This window comes from Euprymna scolopes, chromosome 2 (assembly GCF_053919585.1).
Source record: "Euprymna scolopes isolate OS-2025 chromosome 2, ASM5391958v1, whole genome shotgun sequence".
NCBI lineage: Eukaryota > Metazoa > Mollusca > Cephalopoda > Sepiida > Sepiolidae > Euprymna > Euprymna scolopes.
The window spans coordinates 14,697,221-14,707,900 of NC_136483.1; the positions used below are offsets into that span (position 1 = coordinate 14,697,221).

The 10,680-nt window shown below is 32.8% G+C and overlaps 1 protein-coding gene across 2 annotated transcripts in view; it reads left to right on the forward strand.

Moving 5' to 3' along the window:
• The window catches only part of LOC145288909 (putative nuclear hormone receptor HR3), a 938,903-nt gene that overhangs the window by 234,817 nt on the left and 693,406 nt on the right, over positions 1-10,680 (forward strand). For both annotated transcript variants that reach the window (XM_080136367.1, XM_080136371.1), the window contains one exon: positions 6,448-6,948. The gene's annotated coding sequence lies outside the window, so the exon portion shown is untranslated. The remainder of the gene's footprint in view (positions 1-6,447; positions 6,949-10,680) is intronic.

Below are 10,680 nucleotides of genomic sequence, written 5' to 3' on the forward strand. Positions count from 1 at the left end.
AAAGGAAAAAAAAACAGGAAAGTCGAACGTAACCGGCGGAAATACGTCACTGTCAACATCCTCAAAAAGATAGTGTAGTTGCAGTTGGATTCTGGTTCAGACCTGTCCATTATCAACCTACAGGTACGGAAAAGGTTGAAACTAACCATGCGTAACACGAATAAGTCAGCTCCAATAGTAACAAGCGATAAAGTAAAATTTGAGGAAGAACTGACACTCCCTGTGATGTTAAATGGCACCACCAAAATATGAATGTTTTTGTGCATAAGACCTCCGAAAACTTTCGGAGCGGATTAAATGGAGCGATTTGATATGTGGGACCAACCTATAAACACTTTCTGCCATAAAGTAGAAGGCTCGTCTACAAGGGCACAACGGCTGAAGGACGAGTTAAAGGAAAAATTTCCAGAAGTTTTCTCATCGGATCTCGGAAGATATACCAAGGCTGTGGCCAGATTCGAACTGAAGGAAAACGCTCTACCCGTTTTCAATGAAAAAACGAAACGTCCGGTTTGCGGCGACTGGGAAAATCGAAAAGGGACAGGATCGGCTACAAAAGGCCAGAATATTAACGAAAGCCAACACCAGTGATTGGACAGCCTCTACCGTATGTGACCAAAAAGACAAGTCAGATTTGTGGTTGCGGATTTTTCAACGGATCTTTTTCTCAATGATCCAAGCCTGGAAAGAATAGTAGTGAGCGACGCAAGCTCATATGGTGTTGGTGCATGTATACTTCATATAATGCCCGACGGTACAAAAATACCAATTAAGATGTCGCGCAGATGACGCTAGCGATATACCACTGTTGAAGGAAGAACGGATTGACACTATTTTCGATACATTTAATCTTGAACCTCCTCAAATAACACCTAAACTAGAACAGTCGGTTCGGAAAAGAAAGGTCACTGATCCATTAATGATCGATCCTAAAAGTATTGCTTTTATGAACAAAAAGCTTGGGAAAGGGTGCTGGGGACGCATCAGGAATAATTAACTATTCCATGACGTCACTTCCGGGTAACAAGTAGCGGTTTACGAGTCTGTGACACACACGAAGCGGATGGTCGTTCACAACTAGTCCTGCCATGAGCAAAAATATTGTTCAATTCCCAGTTTAATGTATTTTGTTAATACATATTTATTTTATTGTTACTGTGTCTTTCTCGTCATTTATTAAACTACTAGCACCACAACAGTATAACACACACACGTATGTATATTTGCAGCGATTTTTAATAGTACCTCTTTTATCGTGAATGAAAAAAAAAATTAAAATAAAATGGCGAGGCACACCTGGGTTTGAACAAGGAATCATTCAAGCTGCAGTCGAATGCTCTACCACTAAGCTATATCTCCAGATTATAATTTTTTTTTTCTTTTTAGAAGAAATGATTTACTGAAATTTTATTATCTCCCTTTTGCTGGTGTAATGTAAAATTCTTCTTTTTCGTCTATAAAAGGACAACCAAGTAAAAAAAAAAAAAAAAAAAAAAAAGCTAAACAAAACTCGTGTGTGCGCGCGCACACACAATTCTTCTACAGCCCACACTATTGGTCCGATCATGACACAAACCTGTCATGGTGATGGTTCCTCCACACACCATTTTTCAAGTTTAAGATCAAAGGTCATGGCCACAGTCCATGTATATATACTCTCCTACAGCTAGACCACTGAACCGATCAAGGCCAAACCTGATATGATGGGAGCCTTCGGGTTAGGGATCGTGCACACTATTTTCAAGGTTAAGGTTAAAGTCATATTTGGTGCGACTCTTCATAATCTTCCCACCTAGGAATGCTGCACACCAATTTGGGGTTCGCCACCATCTTGAAGGCCGCCAACATAGCCTCGGCTAAATTCATTGTGAATTTGAATCAGATCACCCTACTCAACCCGATCCCCTCAACCAATCTTGATGAAATTTGATTCTTTTGAATTATTCCAATTTTATGTGTTATATTATAAGTGTCAACTTTGATATAATCTATCCGCTTTAAAGTTCATCGTTGGATTTCAGTCACTTTAGAAGGTAGTTAAAAAATTTAAACACTTTCAGCAATAGTTGCTCTTACAACGTCCACTCATTGCAAGGGTGACCGGAAAGCAGGTACCCGAGCGTATAGCAAAGTCTCGCGCGAACCAGGGTTATTATTGCTAGTATGAGATAAAACAATTTAGGGATATAAGGATGAGGGAGATAGATGATATATAGAAAAAAAAATTAGTAGTGGAGACTTCGGAGGAGGACGGAAATGGGAGTAAGGGAGCTAAGCGTAATAGATAGGTACGTGCAAAATGAATAGCCGATACTCAAAATGTATCAACATTTTGACCCCTCCCGTTACTTAAAAATTCACCAAACATCAGGAAATTAACCAATTTTAATGAAATTTTCAGTATTTATCAAAGAATGGCCACGGAATATAATGAATGCATTATTTTTACTTAAATCTTGGGAAATGTATTTTTTCTTTAAGCAAAAACACCTTTACTAAAGTTATGGTTTTCAGGAGAAAACAAAAATTGAATGAATGTATTTTTACCTTTCTTATGAAAATAAAGCATCGTAAATTGTAATAATAAAAAAGAAAAATTAATTTTTCAGGATAATTACGAAAAAAGTCCGTATTAATGAATTCCATATAATACCAATATTATCATTGAATTGAGCATTTAATGTTTTCACACACAAAAAATATAATTGCAAAAAGTATTTCTATTTTTTAAATTACATGTTTCGCGTAATTTGTATATGTAAAATTCTAATATTTTCCTTGGTTAAATGAATGTGTCACTTTCGGCGTAACATGATTTTTTATATAATCTTGAAAAAAAATTTTTTATTTAAAACAGCAACACAGAAAAAAAAATTAAATTAAAAAATGGTAAAAATTATACAAACGTTCGAGATAGGAATGTACGGATGCATGGCTGGGGAAAATGTAAACCGGCACTCCTTACCTCCTACAAACTACTTGGCGTCATTTTCAGACAGCCTTTTGACTTTCTGACATTTTGGGCTTTCGTAGAATCCATTCTTATACGATTTTTTTTGGTTTTTGTTTGTGTGAAGGCAGAATATTTCGCTTTGGGGGGCTAATTAAGCTTCTTTTTTCTTTTTTTTTGTACGAACAAGGTGTTTTTTTGTTAATTCAATATCTTAGGACTTTACTTTACTAATTATCGTTGAAATATGCCCAGAAAACTAATATTTATCTTTCAAATGATTTTTACAGTAAATTTATTTAACTTCAAAATTTAGCTGAATTTGTCAGCTTCCGAATGTCGCCGTGAAAACATTTATTCATTGTAACTTTTTGTTTTCTTTTTCATGTGTACAAATATATATTTTTTCCCTTTTGGAAATTGGCTTTTGGCTTTAATCTTTTAAATACAATCCAAATGTAGTCGGAAACATGCAAAAAAAAAAAAAAAAAAAAAAAACTGGCTTTCAAAACCATGTCGACCTATTTTTTCTGCCATTATTGCCCGAACCTAGTAATAGAGAAAATATCGGAGGTGGGGGCGGAGTCACAATCTTAACAATGTATATGAAAAACTATACATGTATATGTGCATACATGAATACATATATAGAGAAAGAAACACAAATACAAAAAGGGTACCAGGTAGCATAGAATATAAAGAATAAAATAAAAATTCAAAGAAAAATAAAAGTTCAAATGACAATTTCCATACGCGTGTGCATACAAAAATTCAGGCTTCATATGAAGACATTCTCAAGATTTCCATAAAAGAGGAGTTCAAAATCGGCCAGTCTAATATAAAAGAGGGTTGGTTTCTAGTGTGGTTATATGCATACAATTATATACTTACATATACGACAGACAATATATAGTATATATACAAATATATCAGCATATATATCCCTCTATCGACATGCCGGAATTAACAGGTTCTAAAAAGGAGGGGTTATGGTCAAACTCTCGTTGAGGTTCTTCGGTGAGGGATGTCAGTTCCAGATGCAAGTTATATTACAACGACAACTAAATCTACGTATAGCAACATATGTCTTGGTCTTGTCTTGTCTCTCTCTCTCTCTCTCTCTCTCTCTCTCTCTCTCTCTCTCTCTCTCATATATATATATATATATATACACAGTGGGGAAAATAAGTGTTGGACACATCCTATTTTTCTTTATTTAACACATTTTTATGCAGCGAATGACGCGAAAATTTAACAAAAAATAGTTACTAATTTAACAATGACAAATAACTTTAGAAATTGGAACCTTTTAATGCATAACAAAAATTATATAATTAAAACGAGAATAGCCGGAAAAAAGTATTGGACACATTGTTTTAAATTATATTTTATTATTTTTTATAAATAATGCTGGAAATTGTTATTTGCATTTTAATTTGCCGACACTATTATACGTTTTAGAAGTTTCTCGATTGTTGTAGACCATACTCTACGTCGTTGGAAAGTATTGGAACACGTTAGTCACCAGTAAGCCATCACGCGTGAAGGTTCTCAGGATGAGTAAAAGTAAAGAACTCTCTCAAGTCGTCCGTGATAAGATTATTGCCGAGCACAAGAATGGAATTGGTTATCGGCGTATATCTGCTCAATTCAAAATCCCTGTAAGCACCATAGGAAACCTTATTAGGAAATGGAAGGTGCATGACTACAACCGTGAACCGTCCGCGCACCGGAGCTCCTCGCAAGATGTCTAATCGAGCAGTGAGAAAGATTGTACGAAAAGTTCAGCAGCAACCGAGAACCACACGAGGCGAACTTCAGAAAAATTTGGAAGAAGCAGGGATAGTAGTAGTAACGAAACCAACGATTAGTAATGTACTCTGATGCAACGGTCTTAAATCGCGTACACTTCGAAAGACACCATTACTAAAAAAAATGTCATGTTAATGCTCGTCTGGAGTTTGCAAGAGACCACTTATTGAAAACAGATGATTACTGGAAGAATGTGATCTGGTCCGATGAGACGAAAATGGAACTTTTCGGCCTTAACTCTGTACGTCGAGTATGGAGAAGAGATGGCACAGCGCACAATTCCAAGAACACCCTCCCCACTGTAAAGTTTGGTGGTGAAAATGTCATGCTCTAGGGATGCTTCTCTTCAAATGGTACTGGGCCACTTCATATTATAGATGGAAAGATGAATGCAGCCAAATATCGGAAAATTCTTGAAAATAATCTCTTGCCTGCTTCCAATGCGTTAGGCATGTGACAGGGATGGATCTTCCAACAAGATAATGATCCCAAACATACTACTAAAATAACCTCCGATTGGTTCGTACAGAACAAAATAGATGTTCTTAAGTGGCCCAGTCAGTCCCCAGGCTTAAATCCTATATAAAATCTATGGAGAGAGCTGGAAATCATGGTCCACCAACGAGATCCACGTAATATTCAGGATTTGAAGAAAGTATTTGTTGAAGCGTGGGCCAAAATCTCGCCTGAACGTTGTCACAAATTAGTTTCGTCGTATAGAAAACATCTCGAAGCTGTAATAGCCAAAAAGGGGTTTTCAACTAAATATTAGATGAAATTGTGTTAGTGTGTCCAATACTTTTTTCCAGCTATTCTCGTTTTTATTATATAATTTTTGTTATGCATTAAAAGGTTCCAATTTCTAAAGTTATTTGTTATTGTTAAATTAGTAACTATTTCTTGTTAAATTTTCGCGTCATTCGCTGCATAAAAAATGTGTTAAATAAAGAATAATGGGATGTGTTCAACACTTATTTTCCGCACTATATATATATATATATATATATATATATATATATATATATATATATATATATATATATATATATATTTAAATAAGGGGGTAGTCACCAACAATGTGTATTTTTTAACATTATTTTATTATTCCGTGTCTTGGTTTTTCATTGAGAATTATGTTTTGCTCATTGTAATAATGTTTTTAAATCATTGAAATCGTTTTTACGCGTTTCAGACGTTCTGTGAAGCGTCCACGTCAAAAATTATTGTCAAATGTGTTGGAGATGTAAAAATGGCATTTTCGTAGTCCATTTGAAGTGTTTCCAAGGGGTGGATGCGTGTAAGCGTCTACTATTCATTGGAATGTTCAATTTTTATTACTCTTTTATTGTCGAGGCCGCTGACCTATATATATATATATATATATATATATATATATATATATATATATATATATAGTAATTCAATTTAACCTGTGAACTTAATCAACTTCAACATTTAAAAAATTGACAGACTGTTGTTTTTGTTTTACATTCTTTTGGAATGAAAATATAATTTATTTTAAATTTATTTAGCATATATAGTGTTTATATATATATATATATATATATATATATATATATATATATATATATATATATATATATATATGGTGTCCCAAAAGAAGCTGATGGTTAAAAAAAAAAATATAACTTTAATTTTTTATATTGTTCTTTTATTTTTTTCAGATCATCTAGAGTAACCCTCCCAAGGTCATCCTGAGTCGATACACTACCGAGGAGCGGGTATTCATCGCAGAGTTGTATTTTCGGTTGAATGAGTCAATATCGGAAACTCAAAGAGAATTTCGACGAAACTTCAACACAAGAAATTCCCCTACTCCCAATGCAATAAAAGCTATGGTGGCTCGATTTCATGAGCAAGGGTCTGTATGTGACCTCGCTAAATCTGGTTGACCCGTACGGCAAGAAGTAATTAGAATTGTCAGAGATTAGCAGAGAGTGTGGCCGAAGATCCATCCACATCAGTAAGGAGGAGATCAAGTCAAATTGGGGTCTCTCGATTATCTCTTCACAGAATGCTTCATGAAGAGGGCCAATTTCCATATAAAATTCAATTCGTACGAGAGCTTCAGCCAAACGATCCGGAAAAAAGGCTGGAATACGCCATGCAATTCCAAGATTTGGCCAATGGAGATCCAAACTTTCTCAAAAACCTCATTATGTCAGGTGAGACCCATTTTTATCTGAATAAAGCAAAATAATCAAAATTACAGGATTGAGGATCAGAAAATCCCCACGCAACAGCACAACGACAATTACCTCAAAAATGTACAGTATGGCGTGGAGTAACGACGGATTAAGTAATCGGAATTGGTGGACATTTGAGTAACATCATTTTTCAGAAATAAAATTAGACCTTGTGAAAAACATACCTTAGATTAAGTTGTGTAAATAAAATTAAAATAAGTAGACTATGATATCTTACTATATCTCAAAAAATCACGGTGAGGCTCATCTACCTACATATGAAAATTGGTAAACATAACTAAAATATTGAAGAAGTTAATCAAATTTAAAATCCGTCGGCTTCTTTTGGGACACACTGTGTGGATATATATATATATATATATATATATATATATATATATATATATATATATATATATATATATATATATATATATATATGGCCATTAAGCTACACTGAATATTCGGCGTTTCATTCACTCTAGGACTCCTCAGGCTTATGCGCGAATTCTGTGGTTGTTTATCCTTTTTATATGCTCCTCTTCTATTGAGATTTTAGTTAGCCAATCAGCTTTCTAGTATCCACAGCGCCCCTTCCTATCAGCCAATGGGCATGCATTTTATCGGACAAAGGATCTGTTTTAAAACTAGGTTAGTGGGGTTTTTTTTATTGTTAGTTTATATATAAATATATATATATGTACATACATATATGCACATATATATTTATATATATATATATATATATATATATATATATATATATATATATACACACATACATATGTGTGATCGTTTATGTATATTCATGTTTATTTAATTTATTTATTTGCTTATTTTCTATTGTTTTTATTAGTTTTAAAACTATTTTGTATCGCTATCCTAGAGTAAATTTTATTTTGTGAACACAGTTATTTGCTATTTCTCTTCTACAGTTTAATAGATGTTGGGGTTCTTTAAAGTACAGGATAGCAAATTTTTCATAAAGGCATAATCTACATGGGTCGTCTATATAGAAGAGGAGCATATAAAAACGATAAACAACCACAGAATTCGCGCATAAGCCTGAAGAGTCCTAGAGTGGATGAAACGCCGAATATTCAGTGTAGCTTAATCGCCATATATATTTTATAAATTACTAACTAGCTCTACCTACGTATTGAGCGCTTTTGAAGTAAATACTTAAAGTTTACGCATAAATCTATACTTTCGTATATTAATTTTATGTGAGTAAATTAAGTAGTTATATATATATATATATATATATATATATATATATATATATATATATATATATATATATATATACACACACACATTACTAGAAGTAGAATATATTTGCTGATTATATGGATTCCATGGCCACCTCTTATTTTGCTACTGAAAACAAAAATGGCTACTCTGTGAATGGAATTCTGAGCAGGAATAACCATAATATAAAAGAACTTCATTAAAATTTATTGTATTTAATTAGAATACCAACCTTGCAACAAAATAAAGGGATAGGCAGAATTAAATAGCGATATTTCAGATGCTTAGCGGCGTAGCCTCACATGGCAAATCTAATCAACTTAATTTCATGAGAATATTAAAAGCGCATATGGAAAAAAATTGCAAGTCACGGTAGTTTTTAGGTAATCTCAATCTTGAGTATATATATATTTTCCCTAACAAAAAGTATTCGTAATAAAGCTTTAGAAATAAGTTGCCGAATATTCTTTCTTACATGTTTTCATCGATTGAACATACTCTTCGTTCATTAATTTTAGCGTCGTGAGCGTCCTAGATTATAAAAATGAATCTTAGTAAACGATGCGAGCTTTTTTTATATATAATGTTTGTTTCCAGCGTCCTAAATAATTTAATAACACAATGAAGAAACAGGACGGATTTCCTTTTTTAATGTTTGTTTTTACCGTCTAAAATTATGGACTAAATGAACGAATCTTAACATGACGAACACTTTTTAATGACGGTTTTTAGCGTCCAAAATTTTTACATGATCAAATGAACGAATCAGTAAACGAGACGAACTTCACTTTTTTAATGTTGATTTTCAACGTCCAAAAAATTTACATGACTAAATGAACGAATCAGTAGTAATCAGACGAGCATAACTTTTCGTTTTTAGCGTCCAAAATTATGACTAAATGGACGAATTTTAGTAAAAAAGACGAACATCACTTTCCTAATGTTTCTTTTTAGCGTCAAAAATTATGAGGTGACTAAATGAGTAAATTTTGGACGCTAAAAGCAAACATTAAAAAGTGAAATTCGTCTCGTTTACTAAATCTTAGTAAACAAGACGAACTTCACTTTTTTCATGTTTGCTTTTAGCGTGCAAAATTTTGATATAAATCAACGAAACTTGGAAACGAGATGAACTTCACTTTTTTAATGTTTTTTTTTTTTACCGTCTAAAATTTTGACTTTTGACATGATTAAATAAACGAATCAGTAAACAAGACGACTTTTTTAATGTTTGTTTTTAGCGTCCAAAATTATGATGACTAAATTAACGAATCAGTAAACGAGACGATTTTTTTGTTTTTTGAATGTTTGCTTTCAGCATCCTTACATGACCATCCCTCTTGAAGAAGCCCGCATAAATCGGGCGAAACGTTGAGTATCCAGGTCCTTCCACCTCCATTTTATTTCATATATATATATATATATATATATATATATATATATATATATACGTGCGTAACAAACTACACATAATGCCACCGTTTCCTGACGGTCAGATCCGAAAACATTTAATTATGTCCACCATTTTCACTCTGTTCAGATTTCATTTAAAGCTTGAGGAAGGAAAAGATATTCTGAAAATTATCTTATGAATATCTTAATGGAAAAGAAATGTACATGTTTATACATTTGCATTAGAGAATTCACTCATAAATTATTAAACCGATCATTATAAACTTTGGAACTCAGCTGTAAAGCGGGCGTAACAATCGGTAATGTGGACTGTATTTAGTTTAATTACGCTTATTACAAAGAGATGTGGAAGCGTTTTGCAAAAATTCAGATATATTCAATTTTTGTGAAATATTAACACTAGGTAGTAGATATGAAATAATAAACATTTCCCAAATTTCAATTTCTTTTGAGTATCTTAAAAAGTTTTCTTCAGATTTGCATTGAATTTTATCCATGGTCATGAGAGGTCAATTGACGAAGATTTCATGAATTTAATTTTCTTCTTAAGACCTCTTAAGTTTAAGCCTTAAATTTTTAACATTTTCTAGAATCCAAATCATGTAATTAAATGAATTACAAAAATAATTATAAAATATGTACAATATATACAAAAATAAATAAAAAAAAGTAAAATTCATATTTCAGCCATATATACAATATATACAAAAATAAATTTAAAATGTTATAAAAACCAGAATAAGGATTCTAGACATATGGAGTAGCAGCATTATATCTTCATTTTACTCAAAACAGTTTTGCACACTTTTTTGTCTTCTTACGAAGATCACACAAGCATACAAATACTATTTTTTCTAGTCTTTCATTACCTCTATCTCAATCTTTAACCCCCCTCCTTTCCCATTCATTCTTATATTTCAACATAGACTCAAATCCGCACCCTTATTGGATCTTATTTACATACAACCAAATCTTATTTTTCACAACATTTGATGGAACCTCCTGATATTAATTCCCTGTGACTAGGAAGACCTGATATTTTCATTG